This window comes from Homarus americanus, unplaced genomic scaffold (genome assembly GCF_018991925.1).
Source record: "Homarus americanus isolate GMGI-L3 unplaced genomic scaffold, GMGI_Hamer_2.0 scaffold39155, whole genome shotgun sequence".
In the NCBI taxonomy this organism is placed as follows: domain Eukaryota; kingdom Metazoa; phylum Arthropoda; class Malacostraca; order Decapoda; family Nephropidae; genus Homarus; species Homarus americanus.
This window is the reverse complement of record NW_024737042.1, coordinates 18,441,239-18,460,638: the sequence shown is the minus strand read 5'-3', so window position 1 is coordinate 18,460,638 and position 19,400 is coordinate 18,441,239. Positions and strand designations below refer to the sequence as shown.

At 41.6% G+C, this 19,400-nt stretch overlaps 1 long non-coding RNA gene across 1 annotated transcript in view; it reads left to right on the top strand.

The window, feature by feature from the left end:
- Positions 1 to 7,373: 7,373 nt before the first annotated feature.
- The window catches only part of LOC121872756, a 37,988-nt gene continuing 25,961 nt past the window's right edge, over positions 7,374 to 19,400 (top strand). Inside the window, exons 1-2 of the long non-coding RNA XR_006090150.1 lie at positions 7,374 to 7,805; positions 9,952 to 10,065. This is a non-coding gene — a long non-coding RNA (uncharacterized LOC121872756). The remainder of the gene's footprint in view (positions 7,806 to 9,951; positions 10,066 to 19,400) is intronic.

Genomic DNA, 19,400 nt, shown 5'->3' with positions numbered 1-19,400 from the left:
ATGTGTGTGTCTGTGTGTCTGTGTGCATTGTGGTGTAATGCATCTAGTGTAGCAGCATCATGTTAGCGTTAAGGTGCAAGCACTGCTTGCTTCTTCTTGCTTTCAACAACCGCCGCTGGCTAGCCCTCGTGGCGAACTTGCATAAGTCTTCCCCTACCAGGACACAGTCTCTTCACCATCAAAACTCCTGCTGTGCCTCCTCGTGACAACACACGATAACTGGGTGCCTCGTGGGCCCAGGTTAGACCAGCAGGGGATCTTGGAGTAGTAGTGGCCCCAAAGGGACGGAGCATAGGCCCACTGGCATGTGAACACATCCTAGCGCCTACTAACCACTTCCCCGCTGCCTTGCAGATTAATGTTGATAGGAATAAGGCTTCAGGAGCAAACCCCAAACGAAAAATCTGCAGTGGAGCCGTGCATCAGGCAGACATGTTTACAGAACTCCAACAAGACCCCAGCGGTGATATAGGTGGAATAGGTGACCACCATGGGAACCCAACGAGCACACCAGCGGACAAATTAGCCCACATTAATAATAATAATAATAAAATAATAATAACAAGAATAATAATAATAATAATAATAATAATAATAATAATAATAATAATAATAATAATAGTAATAATAATAATAATAATAATAATAATAATAATAATAATAATAATAATAATAATAATATTAATATTAATAATAATAATAATAATAGTAATAATAATAATAATAAAAATAATAATAATAATAATAATAATATTATTATTATTATTTTTATTATTATTATTGTTATTATTATTATTAATACATGTGTGCTGTGTTGTCAAAGTGAGAGAAACAATTGAGACCCGCAATTGTGTGTAAATAAGGCAGAAAGTCAGATCAGCAACCCAGGACTTGGTCACAATATTTGTGATGCTTATGGCAGCACATTATGCTTCCACTATCTTCCGAGGTGGTAGTCCCTCCCTGTTTGATAGCTGCCTAGTACCTACTACCTGCCACCTATTACCTCTTAAGGCGAAACACAACAGACTGGGCTATCGGCAGTCCATTGCAACTCCCCCTCTCCCCATTTGTTGCAACACTTGCACCACTGGATCAGGAAAAGGGAAAGCCAAGATGTGTGGTTGTAGCCAGCACTCCTGCCTCACCACATAAATCAACTCACGCACAGGCATTATCCAGCTAATCATACTCCTAATCATCATCAAATCCCCTATACCCCCAAAAGTCCTATGGCGACGGACAAAGGGCGATGGGGACAGGCAGAGATGACTGCCGGGAATCTCCAGTCACAACCCTAACATGGGCAGCTCAGAAAAAATGCCGTTGATGCAGTGGGATCTAGGCAGCAGTGCAATCCAGTCCTGTCTGTGCGACTGAACAGCCCTTTTGAGGAGCCACTCTGCTCACCTGATATGGGGAGGGTGCTTAAAAAGGTGCCCTAAACATAGCCTGCCTAAAGAACCAACCTGACTGGAACCACACTCGGTAAGGTTATCCTTATGCTGTCGAAAACACAATCATAATCACATATCAAAACAAAAACAAATTTACAACCTCTTATGGTCACTGCATCGAATGTCAGGATCCTTCTGGATAATGGCACATATGAGTTTCCCAAATGAAGAACCGCCCTTGTGGCAAAGGAACTGACTAGGTATAACATCAGCATAGCAGCCATTAGTGAGATCCCGGCTCCCAGGCGAAGGTCGACTCACTGAACAGGGGTCTGGCTATACCTTCTTCTGGAAGGGTAAGCCTGCTGTGGAGAGAAACCATATTTATGGAATTGGCTTTGCCATCTGCCAATCCATCCTACATAGGTTAACTGATATGCCTGTTGGGATCAACGAGTGCCTCATGACACTCCAAGTCCAACTGAATTACTCACGTCATGCCTTCTTCATCAGTGCATGCGCCCCAACACTGGATGCAGAGGATGATATCAATGAGGCCTTTTATACCGACCTCGACTGAGTGCTAACCTCTATCCCCAGAGAAGCTAAGATTTTGCTCCTAGGTGACTTCAATGCCAGAGTTGGCAGAGATGCTGACATTTGACAGGGAATCTTAGGGAGAAATGGACTAGACAAGTGTAATCCCAACAGCTTACTCCTCCTCAGCATGTGTGCTGCACACAACATCACTATCACCAATATCTTGTTTGGGCAGGCCGATAGTTTCAGGGTTCGTAGCTACACCCACGATCCAAACACTGGCATCTCATTGACTACATCATTGTGAGAGAAGAGATCGCCGAGAAGTCCTCATCACCAGAGATATGCATGGCTCAGACCACTGTGACACTGATCATCAGATCGTCAGAGTCAAACTCTCACTTTACGTCGCCCCAAAATGGCGAAGGCAACAATCCTCCAGAAGAGGTTTTTAACACTAAGCAGCATCTGGAGGATCCAGCAGTAGCACATGCTTTCAGAGAGAACAGTTTGAACAAGGGCTGATGAACAACCCGGCAACAAACAACCCAAATCCCAATGTCGAATGGGGTATTCTCGACACTGTCATGACAAAAACATGCAGAGAGGCCCTCAGCTAGATGGAAAGCATACACCAGGACTGGTTTGATAAAAATGACCAGGAAATCAATTTATTCGTCGATGATAAACATGCTGCTTTAACTGGCTGGCTGAACAACCCTCAATCTACGAACAAAGCTGATACCTTCCGGAGGAAGAAAGCAGAGGCCCAGTGCGAATTTTACAAAGTAAAGAACGGCTGGTTTAAAATTAAGAACATGAAAAGCAAAAACTTCCAGATCAACACACGATGTGCGAATTTTTTAATTCCATTAAAAATTTTTATTGGCCAATCACTCATGGCACAGCCCTCTTTCGCTCATCCGATGGTAACTCCCTAATTAAAGATGAAGAATACATTCTTCAGCGATGGAAGGAGCACTACCATTCACTGCTCAACTGAAACACCGATGTGGATGTCCTGACTAACCAGCAGGTCTCTCAGCATCCACAGCTGACCCTTCTCAGCTATCCCCCATCCCAGGATGAGGTAGCTACTGCCATCAAACAGATGGAAAACAACAAAGCCTCAGAGTCTGATGGAATCTCAGCCGAGGTGTATAAGCAGGAGAACCTCCGTTTGCCAGCTGTCTCCACTCTCATGGAAAATATTTTTGGAAAAGGAAGAAATCCCCCAAGCTCTTAAAGTTGCCTCCATCATCAATATTTATGAGAACAAGGGAGACCGGCCAGACTGTGGCAACTAATGCAGGATCTCGCTGCTGTCCGTAGCTGGCAAGATTATCGCTCGAGTCCTCCTAAACAGACTTCCTCCTGAGACGGAAAGCTTTCTCCCAGAATCTCAATGTAGCTTTAGACCATCACATGGCACCACTGACTTGATCTTTGCTGCCCGCCAGATGCAGGAAAAGTGCAGAGGACAGCGTCGTGACTTGTACATGGCCTTCATCGACCTAACCGAGGCCTTCGACTCAGTCAACAGGGAAGCCCTCTGGCGGACACTAACCCGTTTTGGCTGCCTACCAAAATTCATCGCCATCGTGACGCAACTCCATGATGGCATGAACGGCAGTGTCCTGAACAATGGCACCCAGTCTGAGTTCTTCCCCATCCAAACATGGTTAAAGCATGGATGTGTACTAGCACCAACTTTCTTTTCCATTTTCTTGGTTGCTTTTCTGTTTTTTTTTATTGTTTTCTTTTTTTGTGGGCTTAGCCCACTAAGGCACAGGTCAATGACCTTATATCAGGGTCTGTGAGCAAAAGTAATAATAATAATAATAATAATAATAATAATAATAATAATAATAATAATAATAATAATAATAATAATAATTGATAAAAAATAATAAATTATAGAAAATATTAAATTAAAATATAATGCAGAACTGTATAATATAATGATAATGAAACATTAATAATAATAATAATTATAATAATAATAATAATAATAAGGGATCATAAATAAATACAAAAATTGAAAAAAAAAGATCAATGATATACTATATGTATGTTGTGCTGTCAAAGTAAGAGAAACAATTGAAACCCTACAATTGTGTGTAAATGGGGGAGAAATTCCGATCAGTAACCTGGGACTTAGTTACAATATTTGTGATGCCATATGGCAGCAGGGTCTACCATTAGACAATACATTATACTTCCAATATCTTCCTAGACGGTAGTACCTCCCTGTTTGATAGCTGCCTACTACCTACTAGTGCCAGTGCCAATTTAGCCGGCGGGGTGGACATCCAGTACCGGATCCTGAACATCTACGCAGATGTGCATGCACACTTCGGCCTTGGATCTCTGAATCTCTTTCAGCCTGCCCCTGGTTCAGCTACACCTCCACCATCCACCCAGCTTAACGGTACTACCCTCTACAATGTTACCCACTTTCAGTATCTCGGTTCCCACCTGTCCACCACCGTGGACATCGATGAAGAGATTCAACATCGGATCATATGTGCATCTTAAGCCTTTGGCAGACTCTGTGCCCGTGTCTTCAGTTGTAGGGAGCTTAAATTATCTGCAAAATTGCACGTAGATCGAGCAGTGGTCCTCCCCACCCTGCTATATGGCAGAGAGACATGGGTCACATACAGGAGGCACCTCAAGCCACTTCAAAACTTTCACCAATGTAGTCTACATTCCATCCTCCGAGATCGCTGGGAAGACAAGAGAACAAATGCCAATATTATCGCTGACACCAACTGTAGGAGCATCGAGGCTACTATGTTGGACTGGCCATGTTACCTGCATGGACGACAGTAGACTGCCAAAGCAGCTACTTTAATCACCTAACTACTCGTAAACGTAACGCTGGCGGGCAACTGACAAGGTATAAGGATAGTCTTAAGACAAACCTGAAAAGTGCCAAATCGACCCCCACACCTGGGAGACGATTCCTCCACACCGTAACGCTTGGAGGAGCACCACACGAGAAGGTGTCGATACTTTCGAGTTAGCCCAACTGCAAACCGAAGCAGACAAGCGCCAAAGCCGGAAAGACTCTGCCGCCTCCCCTCCAGCACTAGATGTACCCCTCCACATGTGCAACATCTGTGAACGACCCTGCCGGTCCCGTATCGGCCTCTCTAGTTACCTCAGAGCTCACCAACGAAAGTGACATCCTTAATAACTCATATCGTTTTCTCATAGCAGGATGATCGTCATAATCAATTGTGTGTGACAGCAAAGGAGTCGTTGTGTTGAGGACGGTTGTGCGTGTTTATGAGTGCTGAGTGTGTGAGTGAGTTAGTGGTACCTTTGATAGTTAGTCACTGTACTAGACTGTACGTAAAAAAATAAAAAACATAGAGGTTAATGAAAAGACACACACACACACACACACACACACACACACACACACACACACACACACACACACACACACACACGTGCGCACGTACGCTAAGCAGAGATAATCGCCGTTAAAACTTTATAACCAACTCACGTTTTTGTTAAATAAAGATAATTTTAGCTTTTTTTTCCTACAACCTTATGAAAGAGGAGAGATAAATGTGCGGTGTAATAATAGAGACTGTTCAGGTGTTCCGGAGGGCTGTAATGAGGAGCCGTGTTGTTAATGCTGATACCAATAATGGAGTCGTCAACGTGCAGTTTTTCCAACGAGCTGGAGTATCCTTCAGGGAATCATTGATAAGGATGAGGAATCCGAGAGATCCCATCCTAGTTCCCTGGAAGACGCCGCAGGTGAGTGACTGAAAGATGGAGACGGTGTGTTGAAAGTGAAGTGGTTGGTGACGGTCGATAAGAAAGTCGGTAAGTCAAGAAATTAGACTTTTCCGGGTCCCCAGGCTCATGACTTTGTTCAAAATTATGATGTGTTTGATTAAGTCAAATATTTAGGTAAAGTCTACTAAGGTGAGAGCCGCTGAGATCTTACACTTGCCTAGACGGTGATAGATGAAGTCTAGGAAGCTGAAGACCTGTCGCCTACTATGTCCGTATTGTCGCAGGTATTGGAGAAACACATGGAGTCTACCAGTCAGTGGAGCATTTTGCTTCTCCGAGATATTCTTTGAGGATGAAGCAGGGTTTATTTTTCTAACTAATTCGGGGGAAAATTCCTTGTAGACATTCATTAGTAGGTCAATGGAGCTTAATTCCGAGTTTGTTTATTCGCCTAACATCTTCAAGTTCTTGTTCCAAGTCTGTGGGTGAAGAGGTTGGAAGGTAAGGGTGGAGACTGGTTGTGTCAACTGAGGGAGTCTGGCAAATAGTAAAACAATATCATAGGTGTGTTGCTTCCTAAGATATATGCTGTCCTTATTCATATATTTTTACTGTGATACATTTGTTTTGCATTTAATTTTTAGACTTACCTGTGCAAAACAGTTACACGTGTCATTATTATTATTATAATCATCATCATCATCATCATCATTATCATCATCGGAATGGCAGGTTAAACACAGAAAACACAGCTGACAAGGCCACACGGCGAGAAAAACATTCACATTTCTGGAAATCCAATCGGCTATAACTGCGACCTCCAGTTTCTCATCTCCATCAACAGGAGTGAGGAGAGGTGCAGGCCTACATAAAAATGAACTCAATAACACAAAGAACTATCCTGCCACTGAAGCTGGCGTGTTTCTCTTAAGTGGAAGATATTACTGGTAAATACACTTGGAAAATGTTGTTATTGAACTCATCTTAGATATATAGTAAAGTTGTACATCACACTGAACTTTCTTGTACGAAACATTATTATGTTCCTGGAATGAACGGATATTTTGAACGCAAGGACTTACACATAAACCGGCCTAATAATCACAATTTGGGGAAGCAAAATCCATAATATCGAGATGTAAAAACAACCTGCGAGGTGGGTGGGGGGGGGGTGGTCAACGACTGTCATTATAACTAGAGTAATTATATCAGGGAAATTTAGGTCGTTTTCCCTGGGAATTAGTGATCTTTGTGAGGGACTCGCGGGTCAACACCGGTATCACATCACACATTAGAAGGCTCCGTCAGGCCACAACTTACCACGTCTGATAATACTATCACGAGATTAAATCACACGACCAAATAAGTTGCAGGCGTTATAGGTCAATAAAATGGTAGTTGTGGGAAGTTAAAGTATTGAACCAAGTTAGTTCATATCCTTGAAGGTGAGTCCCTCAGAGGACCATCACGAGCTCATAAAGTAGTATTAAAGTCGGTGACACAAAAACTCGTGATATAAAGTTTAGCAGCTGACACCACACACACACACATACATACATACACACATACATACACACGCACACACATACGCGCACGCACGCACACATCTACAGACACGCACACACACACAGAGACTCCCTGGAGCAGGGTGGTGGATGGTTCAGTTAGCCGCCGCTGCTCCTGGTGTGCGGACCTCTCACACTCCCTCCAGTACCCAGTTCTCGGTGCTTCTCCCCGCGGGTTCACCATCCACCCCTCCTCCCGTGTCAGCGCCCGAAGACACCATCACCCTCTTGTGAGCACGTACGGATATAGTGACAAACTGACCAGTACTACGCTGACGATGAACACTCGCCAGGAAAATATAATAATGTGAAGAATTCTGATTTTTTTTTATTACTGCTAGTGGTGTGACTGGGACCCCCATCCCCTAAAAATATCTGAACTGAAGAACAGTCATCTGGATTCGACTGATAAACTGATGAAAATCTCAAATGTGAAGAAAAATACAACATGAAAAGATCTAAAAGTTGGCTAGGAGGAGTAAACAACAAGGCAGCCGCCAACAAGTCGCTCTTTAGGGTGGGATGTGAAGGCTGTCCGTCACTGGTAAGCACAGACATAAGGGCGCGGCCTTGAGTGGTACTAGACAAACTCTTCCTACTCATCTTGTACAACAGTATTAGCAGGTCCCTCCAGCTACACCTGTGCTACACCTTGTTTAATGTAACTCTCATAATATTGTATTACAGTCGTGACTGCAGAATACATTTATACTGATCATAGTGCAGTCACACACACACACATATAACATACAGGTATATATATATATATATATATATATATATATATATATATATATATATATATATATATATATATATATATATATATATATATATATATATATATATGGGTGTTTATGTACCTATACCTGTAAATGTAGTATACAGTATTTGTATGAATATATTTTTATATGTGTATGTACTGTATGTATCAGTATCGAGCATGAATTGATATATGGTTGTTGAAAAAAATTATTTTCACGCTATATACTTTAATTTAATGTCCAGAGTGGCTAGCAGTGTCACGGTCCACGCTAGAAGTGTGTGTTGTGGAGCAGGTGTGTGTGATGACACGTTTATGAAAGGTATTGTTGCTTAGTACGTGAATGCTTTAAGTATTATTGCTGGGAAGTTATAACATAAGTAAATGTAAACAACGATACAGAGGAATTAAAGAGATTTAGATATATCACTCTTGGTATATCATGATATATATTATTTATATACGAGTGAGTATGTACAGTAAGTGTGCGTGCTGCAATTTTTCAACATGTGTTTGCTATAACACTTGCGTGACACTTTGTGATTCTTTATACTGTATATAAATTCTATATTGATGATAACCAAGTACTGTATAGTGTTCCCAGTTATTTCTTTCCTTGTTCTTCTGATCATTATTTTTTATTTTATTTTAATTTGTTTTTAATTCTATTTTTTCCTGTTGAGGAAAATTATTACTGTAACTTCGGGTGACTTATAAGTAGTAGGATCTCTCTCTCCCTCATTTTAAACATCACACCTTCCAATTAAATATAAATTAAATCTTTCAAAGTCATATTGTCGTCTTATAATTTTATTTCCCCACTTCTACAGGATCAAGTATTACTAAATAATAAATTTAAGTGCCTTTTATCTTTTTGGAGGAATACAAGTCTCTCTCTCTCTCTCTTTCTCTCTCAGTAGTGATATCGGCGTTAAAACTTACTCTGTATCGACGTGGGTAATGAAAGAGAGAAGGTGAGTGGAACTGGATGGTTAAGAGAGACTTGGAGGATGAGTGGGACTGGGTGGGTGTATGGAGTGGGGTGATTGAAATTGAAGGGCAGTGTTGGTTGAGTTTACGTGGTGTTGAAGGGATCCTCTTCACCTTCGTAACAGTTTCGTGTGTGACCTGATGGCTTCATGACGATGTAGGCTCTCTCTCTCTCTCTCTCTCTCTCTCTCTCTCTCATATGTATGTATCAATGTACTCATCTATTATTATCTAATATTTTCTATCACAATATATATATTTATTCCTCATTCTCATCCCCCACCCAATATATATATATATATATATATATATATATATATATATATATATATATATATATATATATATATATATATATATATATATATATATATATATATATATATATATATATATATATATATGCATAATCTTTCTATGAACCCATCTCGATGGCTATCACTGAGAGGTTTCAGAGCTTGTGAATATTACACTTCTGCTGGTATAGAGTGAGCGAGTTATCTAAAATTGATGTTTTGTCCACATACACTTTAAGCACCGTAAAACAACATGAAATTTTGTCTCACCCGGTAGATAACTCCATAATTTGTTAAGCTGGAGCTAATAAAGATGTATTTGCTGAGCTATCTTGTGTTGCAATGAAACTGTGGGACGTCTCTCTCATGTATGTTAATTTCCCGAGAAGAACTGGATGTTGATATTAACTTTGGCCCGCAGTTTGGTTTTTTCTTTCTCTATTCTGTTTTCGCAGTTCTGTTTTTGTTGGAGAGTTATTGCGAGTTTACAAAAATATTCTCGCATCACCGATTATTGTTTTTATTAATGTTATTGTATGACCTTTTCCGGTGTTTATAAGGTCGTACATATACTATACTATACTTTGTATCCAGGATCGTAGCGCGTTAAACTAATTCTCTTCGTTCTCTGTGCACACTAGACGCTGCGGTGAGGGAGACAGAGGACCTCCTAGGGCGGTGCCTCTGGGCTCAGCAGGAGACGACCTCCACACAGTAGCCGCTCCACACCAACACGCCAGGCGAGAAGACACAAGGTAACGCTATTGTCAAATTTATACTTAGTTATCACTCACTTTAAAATTGGATTTATAACATACTAATGACGTGCATATTATAAACGGTATATGTATTACTGTCTGTATTAATCCAATACATGACGAAGGCCTATACTGTGTTTCTACAGTCTTTAGTCCTCCAGTCCTCCCTTTCATCGTATGTTTCCAAATTTCCTTAGCTACTTCACCTAACCTACTGGTAGTTGGTTTCTTCCGGAGTCTTTTCTTATCTATGGTCTACTGTTATTGATGTGTTCTTATAATTTGACCAACCCTTTGCTGCTCCATAAACTGGGCATTGTAATACTCTGTGATCCTTATACCTCAGCTCTGACTCATTCATGCTTATATGAGTAGTATGGAGTTTCTGTAACAGTTGTACACTTATGGTGTCTCACAACCTTCGGTCACTAACAGCAGTACACTTCGACCACATACTTTTCTTTGCCGGCTCAGGAGCAATATTTTGCCTTTGATAATATTGTTTAATTTTCCAAAAAGTTTCTAGGTCAAACTTTTATGCAAATGGTCCATTTTTAAATATTATGGCCCTATGGCGGGCCATAGTGTGTGTGTGTGTGTGTGTGTGAGACTTCCTACTACAGTAACTATACTGTTGCAGCTAAATGAACCGTATTTGTTTAGTAAATATACTAGATTCAAATTTTTCAAAGTAATTCAGCTTTCTTTATAGAAAAACCTCATATTGTAACCATGTAATATGTATAACTATAAATTGGTTTATAAACACACAGCTGTAGTTAATACAAACAGCTGACACAACCCTTGGGACCTGAGGGTTATTAATGTGATTTTTTTTTTTTTTACGGAATCAGCCCACCAGGGCACAGGTCAATGACCCACATCAGGGCCTGGCGGCGAAATGATAATAATACAAATAATAATGATAATAATAATAATAATAATAATAATAATAATAATAATAATAATAATAATTAAAATTAATAAAAACAATTATAAACAATATTAAATAAAATATATAATAATAATAATAATAATAATAATAATAGATAATATTAATAATAATAATAATAATAAATAATATTAATAATAATAAAGGACCATAAATAAACACAAAAATTAAAATAAATTAATTATGAGAAACGATATAAGTATGTTGTGTTGTGAAAGTAAGAGAAACAATTGACACCTGCAACTGTGTGTAAATGAGGCAGAAAGTCAGATCAGCAACCTGGGACTTGGTCACACTTTTTGTGATGCCATATGGCAGCAGGGTCTACCAGTAGACAACACACTATGCCTCCAATATCTTCCCATCGCGGAGTGTGTTTCTGAGGTGAACATCAGTAAGAACACTCAGCCATTTATGTTTAACTCACAAACATGTAAAATTAAACTCTTTGCATCCACTACCTACCTTTCTCTTCTTCGTAATAGAAACAGAATTCGCCATAATGTATTTTGAAATCAATATCAACGATATAATAAGATAGCAACTGACACACTATGTACGAGTAGGAGCACAAACACTTGCTTGACCTTTTCATGGGTAACTGACGTACGAGACAGTGACAGATTTGGGCCTGGTGGTGAGCACAGTGTCTGAACGCGTACTTACATGATCAGGACTGGTACTCCCTTAAACAGAGCAATGTACTCGATACAAACTACAAGTCATATTGCTATTAATATCAGTTTGTTTATAAAATTGAAGAAAAAATAAAAGTTGGTTTGTATTTTTTCTTTTATTACGTAGATACACATCGCTTTAAATTACATTTACTTAAAGCTCACACTTATATAATAATAATGCCAAGCATTCGTGGGCCGGATGAAATTGCTTGGTGGGCCAGATGTGGTCCACGGGCCATAGTTGGCCAACCCTGTTCGGGGCCAATGTACGCTGTCACTTAATTTAATATATATATATATATATATATATATATATATATATATATATATATATATATATATATATATATATATATATATATATATATATATATATATATATATATATATATATATATATATATATATATATATATATATATATATATATATATATATATATATATATATATATATATATATATATATATATATATATATATATATATATATATACTGTAATTATAAAACGCCAGTAACAGCTTCAGTTTTACGATAATACTTTACTTTTATTAAAGTAGCGGCAGCCGGGTTCACACTCCGCCAAGTGTTTATGGTCAAGACTTCCTGGAGCGTCGTGTTACAAGCACGGGAATTAAGGCGGAAGTGGATGATGTCTGGTGTTAACACGGGCATCCTCGCTGCCGCCACTCCACACGGACACTAAACGATCGCAATGTGAATGAGTGGCGTGAGTCTGACACCATGTAACATGAATCATGCTTTCACCTAACTTAACCTGGGTAATCTAGTGGCAGCCACACCAACGAGGCAGCGTCATAGGTTATTGATATTGCCAGAAAAAAATAATAGAATATTCGATGTATAAAAGCAGAGAGCAGTTCCTACAACTCTGTGTTTTCTCTTCATTTAGTGAATATTCATTTGGTGCTCTTCAGACTACATACATGAACGTGCATTCATTATTACTGTGCTCGCCGTGTCTGAGTGTTAACGGTCACCTAATGGACTCCCGTTAATGGTGTTGCTTTTTGCTGCAACTTACTCGAATTCACCTGTGTTCATTTATTATAGTGATAACAATAAGAAAACTTAAACAAAAAGGACGGAAGAGGCGGAAGAATAAGAGTCCCTCGTCACCAGGAGCAGCAGCTCCACGTGGCCAACACAAGACATTCACCAACACACATAAGAATGGAGGAAACTGCAGCGGGCCTATTATAGGGATGCGATTACTACGTTAAAATCTCATAATTCCAGGTTACATATTTAATCAGAGTAAGAGCAGCAAGTTTTAACAGCTATAATTGTAATGGTATACACGTTAAAATGGCTATGTTTTTTATAGAACCAACGAGTGATTACCTGTAAATTGTATGCAAATTAAAAGCACTCAGCGTGGAGCAAAATTCTATATTATATTACATACATTTAATGGAAAATGTAAATTTCTTTATGAGCTGGAATAATTGTTGACAGTGTCGCTGGCTCAGGCTGACCGACACACCATCTCTGCCTCTCATAACCTGACATCAGACGTCTCTCTCTCTCTCTCTCTCTCTCTCTCTCTCTCTCTCTCTCTCTCTCTCTCCACTGCCTTTATTCTCTAGCAGTCATTTCATCAGCCTTCTCTCTCCCTGGGGATGTTTATTTAATCCGCTCTTACCAGACATCGCCCACCACCTCTTCAACACGCCCTTCCTCCTCGCCTTACCGTGCCTGTTCAATCCTCTCTCGGTCACACATCAACATATGTATCTCCCTCCTACTCCTCCTTGCTTTGTTGTCCTCTCAACCTTCCATATGACAACTGGTTCCGTGACTTACTTTTTTTTCATATTTCTTTATTCCTGTCAAAAATCTTCAACTTATTGTCCATTCCCTTTGTCACAACATTTTACACCTTCCTTCCTTCCTTCCTGTTAATCATTTTTACGAAATCCCGATGTATGGCCTGCCCTCTCCCGGTTAGATCTTTCTTTTAGTCCGTACCGTTTCATATGCTACTGTAAGTACGTTAAACCTTCCCTGCCACACCACAATTGGACGTGTTATCCTTCTTGTATATCCCAGAGTCCTTATCCGCGTGCGTGCATGCGTGCGTACATGAGTGTGTGTGTGTTTGTGTATGTGTGTGTGTGTGTGTGTGTGTGTGTGTGTGTGTGTGTGTATTTGTGTATGTGTTACAGTGAAAGGGTGTGGGGGAAACCTCAGACAGAAAGCCGGGTTGGGCCTTGTGTCGCAGATAATGGAAATAAACGTCATCTGGCAACCCCTCAGCCAACTGCTCTGGGCAACGCACGCTTACAGAGCTCAGTAAGACCCCAACGGCAGAATAGGTGGAAGAGGTGACCAAAATAGGGAATCGAACGGCTACTCCGGCAGATGAAGGCTAAACCCAACAAACTGGGCGATCGGCAGTCAATTGCATCTCTCCCTTTCCTCAGTTGTTGCAGCTACCTGCACCACTGGATCAGGAAAAGGGAGAGCCAAGATATGTGGTTGCAGCCTGCGCTCCTGCCTCACCACATAAATCAACAGACGAGTGGCGATGAGGTTAGGCAGAGACGACTGCCAGGAGTAACTAGTTACACTTCTGCACATGGGAGGCACAGATAAAATGGTCGTTTATGCAGTGCAATCCGTTTCTGTCTGTGCGATTGAGCAGCTCTTTCCAGGAGCTACACTGCTCACCCCACATGGGGAGGGGGCTAGGAAGGGTGCCCTAAAGATAGCCTGCCTAACAAACCAATCTGACTGGGCAACCACATCCAAAAAGGTCATCCCAATGCGGTCAAAAAAGTCACAACAGATCAAAGCAAAAGCAAATGATACAACCTCTTATGGTCTCTTCAGGATACTGCCAAAAATGAGTGTCCTCAAAGAAAAACAGCCCTTGTGGCAAAAGAGCTGTCTATATACAACATCGACATAGCAACCATTACTGAGTCCCAGCTCACAGAACGGGGTTCCGGCAATACCTTCTTCTGGGATGGCAAGTCTGCTGTGGACAGAATCCGTATTTATGGAGTTGGCATTGCCATTTGCCAATCCATCCTACATAGGCTAACTGGAATGTCTGTTGGAGTCAATGAGCGCCTTATGACACTCCAAGGCCCACTGAATGACTCGCATCATGCTTCTTTCGTCAGTGCATACGGACCAACTCTGAGTGCAAAGAATGCCATAAAGGATGCCTAGTATCCTGACCTTGACAGAGTGCTAACCTATATCTCCAGTGAAGATAAGGTTGTGCTCCTACCAGAGTTGGCAAATATGCAGTCTTATGGCAGGAAATCATTGGGAGTAAGGGAGTAGGTAAATGTAATCCCAAAGGCCAACTCCTCCTCAGCAAGTGTGCTGAAGACAACCCCACTCTCACCAACATCTTGTTTAGGCAGGCCGACAAGTTTAAGGGTTCTTGGCAACACCCACGATCCAAACATTGGCATCTCGTTGACTATATCATTGTCAGAGAAAGAAATCGCCGAGATATCCTCATCACCCGAGCAATGCGTGGCTCAGTCCACTGTGACACAGATCATCGGGTCGTCAGCGCCAAACTCTCCCCCCCCCCACGTTGTCCCAAACCGGCGTAGGCAACAAACTTCTGAGGAGGTTTTAACACCAAGCAACTGGAGGATCAAACGGGAGAATATTCTGTCAGAGAGCTGCTCAACGATGGGCTGATAAACAACCCAACAATAAGCAATCTAAATCCAACTGCCGAATGGGCTACCTTCTATGCTGTCATCATAAAAACCTTCAGTGAGACCCTTGGCCAGATCAAAAGAAAACACCAGGATTATTTTGATGAGAATAACCAGGAAATCGACGTACTCGTCAATGATAAACATACCGCCTTCACTGGCCAAAGCTGATACCTTCCGCCAGAAGAAATCAACGGCCCAGAGGAAACTTCGCGATCTAAGGTGACGAATGGTGTGATAAGAAAAAGAACGAGTAAACGCCAAAAAAAAAAAAAAATTGTCGATCAACTCAAGGTGAGCAAATTTTTCAATTCCATCAAAGCAATATACGGCCCAACTGCTGATGGAACGACCCTCCTCAGCTCATCCGACAGTAACTCCCTAATTAAAGACAAAGAGGGTATCCTTCAGCATTGGAAAGAGCACCAACATTACCTGCTCAACCGAAACACCGATGTGGATGTCATGATTGACCAACAGGTCTCTCAACACCCGGAGCTGACCCTCCTCAGCTATCCTCCATCGTGTGAGGAGGTAGCTACTGCCGTCAAAGAGATATAAAATAACAAAGTTCACAGGACTTGATGTAATCCCAGCCAAGGTGTATAAAGCAGGAGGACCTCTGCTTACCAGTTGTCTTTACTCTCTCCTGGATAATATATGGGAGAAGGGGGAAATCCTTAATACGCCACCATAATCAATCTTTATAAGAACAAGGGAGATCAGCCAGACTGTGGCAGCTACAGTGGGATTTCGCTACTCTCCATAGCTGGCAAGATTATCGTCAGATTTCTCCAAAACAGACTTCTTCCTGGAGTGGAAAACTTCCTCTCAAGATCTCAATGTGAATTTAGACCATCACGTGCCGCCACTGACATGATCTTTGCTGCCCGCCAGATGCAGGAAAAGTGCAGATAACATCATCGTGACTTTTACAAGGCCTTCATTGACCTTACGAAGGTGTTCGACTCAGTCAACTAGGAAGCCGTCTGAAAGGCCCTCGTCGTTTTGGTTGCCCACCAAAATTCATCCCCATTGTGAGGCAACTCTATGACGATGACATGATGACATGAAGAGCAGTATCCACTACAATGACAAGTTTGACAACCAGTCTGAGTTCTTCCTCATCCAAACGGGGTAAAGTAAGGATGTGTACAGGCACCAACTCTCCTTTCCATTTTCTTGGCTGCCTTCCTTACTCGTATCAGTGCCAAAATTAGCCGGAGGTGGACATCCAATACCGAATGAAGGGACTTTTTAACATAAGACGACTCTGGGCAGGAACAAAGGTGGTCGGCCGCTTCCATCACCGAACTTCAGTATGCAGATGACCTCAGACTCATCGTTAACACTGAACACGATCTACAGGAGATCCTGAACACCTAGGCAAATGCGTATGCACACTAAGGACTTGAGGTGAACGTACATAGAGGTGCGTCCACACGAGCATGGATTTTGTCGCCAACATGTGATCAACAAGAAGAAACGCCAGTCTAGTGCACGCGGCCGCACCCTACCAATAGCCGGAAACTTGTGTCTTATTTCGTATTGTCGGTCACATGTAGTCAACAAAATGTATGCTCGTGTGGCCGCACCCTAAGACTCTAATTCTCTTCCAGTCTGTCCCTAGTTAATGGTACTACCGTCTCTAATCTTAATCACTTTCAGTACCTTGGCTCCCACCTGTCCACCATTGCAGACATCAATGAAGAGATTCCTCATCGAATTAGATGTGCGTCTCAAGCCTTTGGCAGACTCCGTACCCATGTCTTCAGCTGTAGGGAGATGAAATTATCTACAAAGCTGCACGTATATCGAGCAGTGGTCCTCCCGACCCTGCTATATGACAGCTAGACATGGGTCACATATAGGGGGCACATCAAGGTACTTGATGGCCTTTACCAACGTTGTTTACATTCCATCCTCCGAGTTCGCTGGTAAGACAAGAGAACAAATGCCAGTATTCTTGCTGACACCAAATGTAGGAGCATCGAGGTAACCATTACGCATGAACAACTACGTTGGATCGGCCATGTTACCCACATGAAACGACAGTAGACTGCCAAAGCAGCTACTCTACAGTCATCTAACGAATGGTAAACGCAACGCTGATGGGCAACGGAAGAGGTATATATAAAGATAGTCTTAAGACAAACATGAAAAGTGCCAAATAGACCCTTTTACCTGGGAGACAATAACTTACACCGTAGCGCTTGGAGGAGCACCACGCGAGGTGTCAATACTTTCGAATTAGCCCGACTGCATACCAAGGCAGATAAGCGCCAGCGCCGTAAAGATGCTGCCACCGTCCTTCCCGCACTACATGTAGCCATCCACAGGTGCAACATCTGTGGATGGCACTGCCGGTCCCGTATTAGCCTCTCGAGTCATCTCAGAGCTCACCAATGAAGGTGACATCATTAATAACCTGCAGTATGTCATTGTAACCAAAGCTGGATGATCGTCATACTCGATTCCGTGTGACAGTAAAGTAGTAATAGTAGTAGGAAGTGTGTGTGTGTGTGTGTGTGTGTGTGTGTGTGTGTGTGTGTGTGTGTGTGTGTGTGTGTGATAATATTAATAATAATAATAATAATATAAATTAACAGTTTTTTGAAAAAGTTCTGCAGCCCGAAGGCTGAAAATATACACTGGACATAAAGGACTTATTACATACATTGGTGGTTTAACAAAAGCCTTCATTAGAGAAAGATAAAGGAACATACAGTGAACATACAGATTAATGTTGGTGCTGAACAGCAAACACGTAGTGTAGTAACTCCCTCCCAGATGGTGTTAGGAGGGACCTCACGTGGTAGTAGTTCCCTCACAGATGGTGTTATGAGGGACCTCACGTGGTGTAGTAATTCCCTCACAGATGGTGTTATGAGGGACCTCACGTGGTGTAATACTTCCCTCACAGATGGTGTTATGAGGGACCTCACGTGGTGTAGTAATTTCCTCACAGATGGTGTTATGAGGGGCCTGACGTGGTGTAGTAATTCCCTCACAGATGGTGTTATGAGGGACCTCACGTGGTGTAGTACTTCCCTCACAGATGGTGTTATGAGGGGCCTCACATGGTGTAGTAATTCCCTCACAGATGGTGTTATGAGGGACCTGACGTGGTGTAGTAATTCCCTCACAGATGGTGTTATGAGAGACCTCACGTGGTGTAGTAATTCCCTCACAAATGGTGTTATGAAGAACCTGATGTGGTGTAGTAATTCCCTCACAGATGGTATTATATGAGTGAGGTGTGGTCCCAGGCCTTCCTACCGTAGGCGGATTAACACATCGCTGGTTGTTGTTGGGTCTCACGGGCAGTTATCACCGGGTACCTGGGACTTCACTGTGTGAAGGTTAACTTGGGTATGACTCAGCTGTTACTGTTGAGTTGTTTTTCACTGACTTAAGCACTGTTTACCACTGTCCACCTCTGTTCAACATTGGTTCAATTCCTTTCCTAAATGAGATTGTAACTTCTGGCGAGAACTTGTTGATATTCTGGTGAGGAGGAGGGGTTCAGGGGAGGGAGTTAGCATGGGCCAACTTAACAGTTGACCTGGCTGCTCCCAGAGGAGTGCCAGGTACGTCTTGACCCTTTAGTGGTCAAGGATGAAGTGTGTGTGTGTGTGTCCCCACTAGTCATCAACATCCACATCCCTTTTTTCAAAATTTTTGTAGAATATTTGAGATGTTTCGTTGTTTTTATATTCTACTGTTCAATAGAGTTCTTGTTTACTCCCTCATCTCTTCCATACATCCTTCAGCCTCGGTGGTGGATTCATGGACCCCGATCTATGAAATTATTGTTTGTTCAATATGTCTTTACAGCTAAGTGGTGAAGGTTACTCTTAATTAGACCTCTATATCTGTTACTCTGGGGCGTTAATATCATATTAACATACTGCGGATGAGTTCTTCCTTTCTTATATTGCTCGTTCAACATATCCGTCATTTCTTTTTTTTAACTTTCAGGTCACGTGA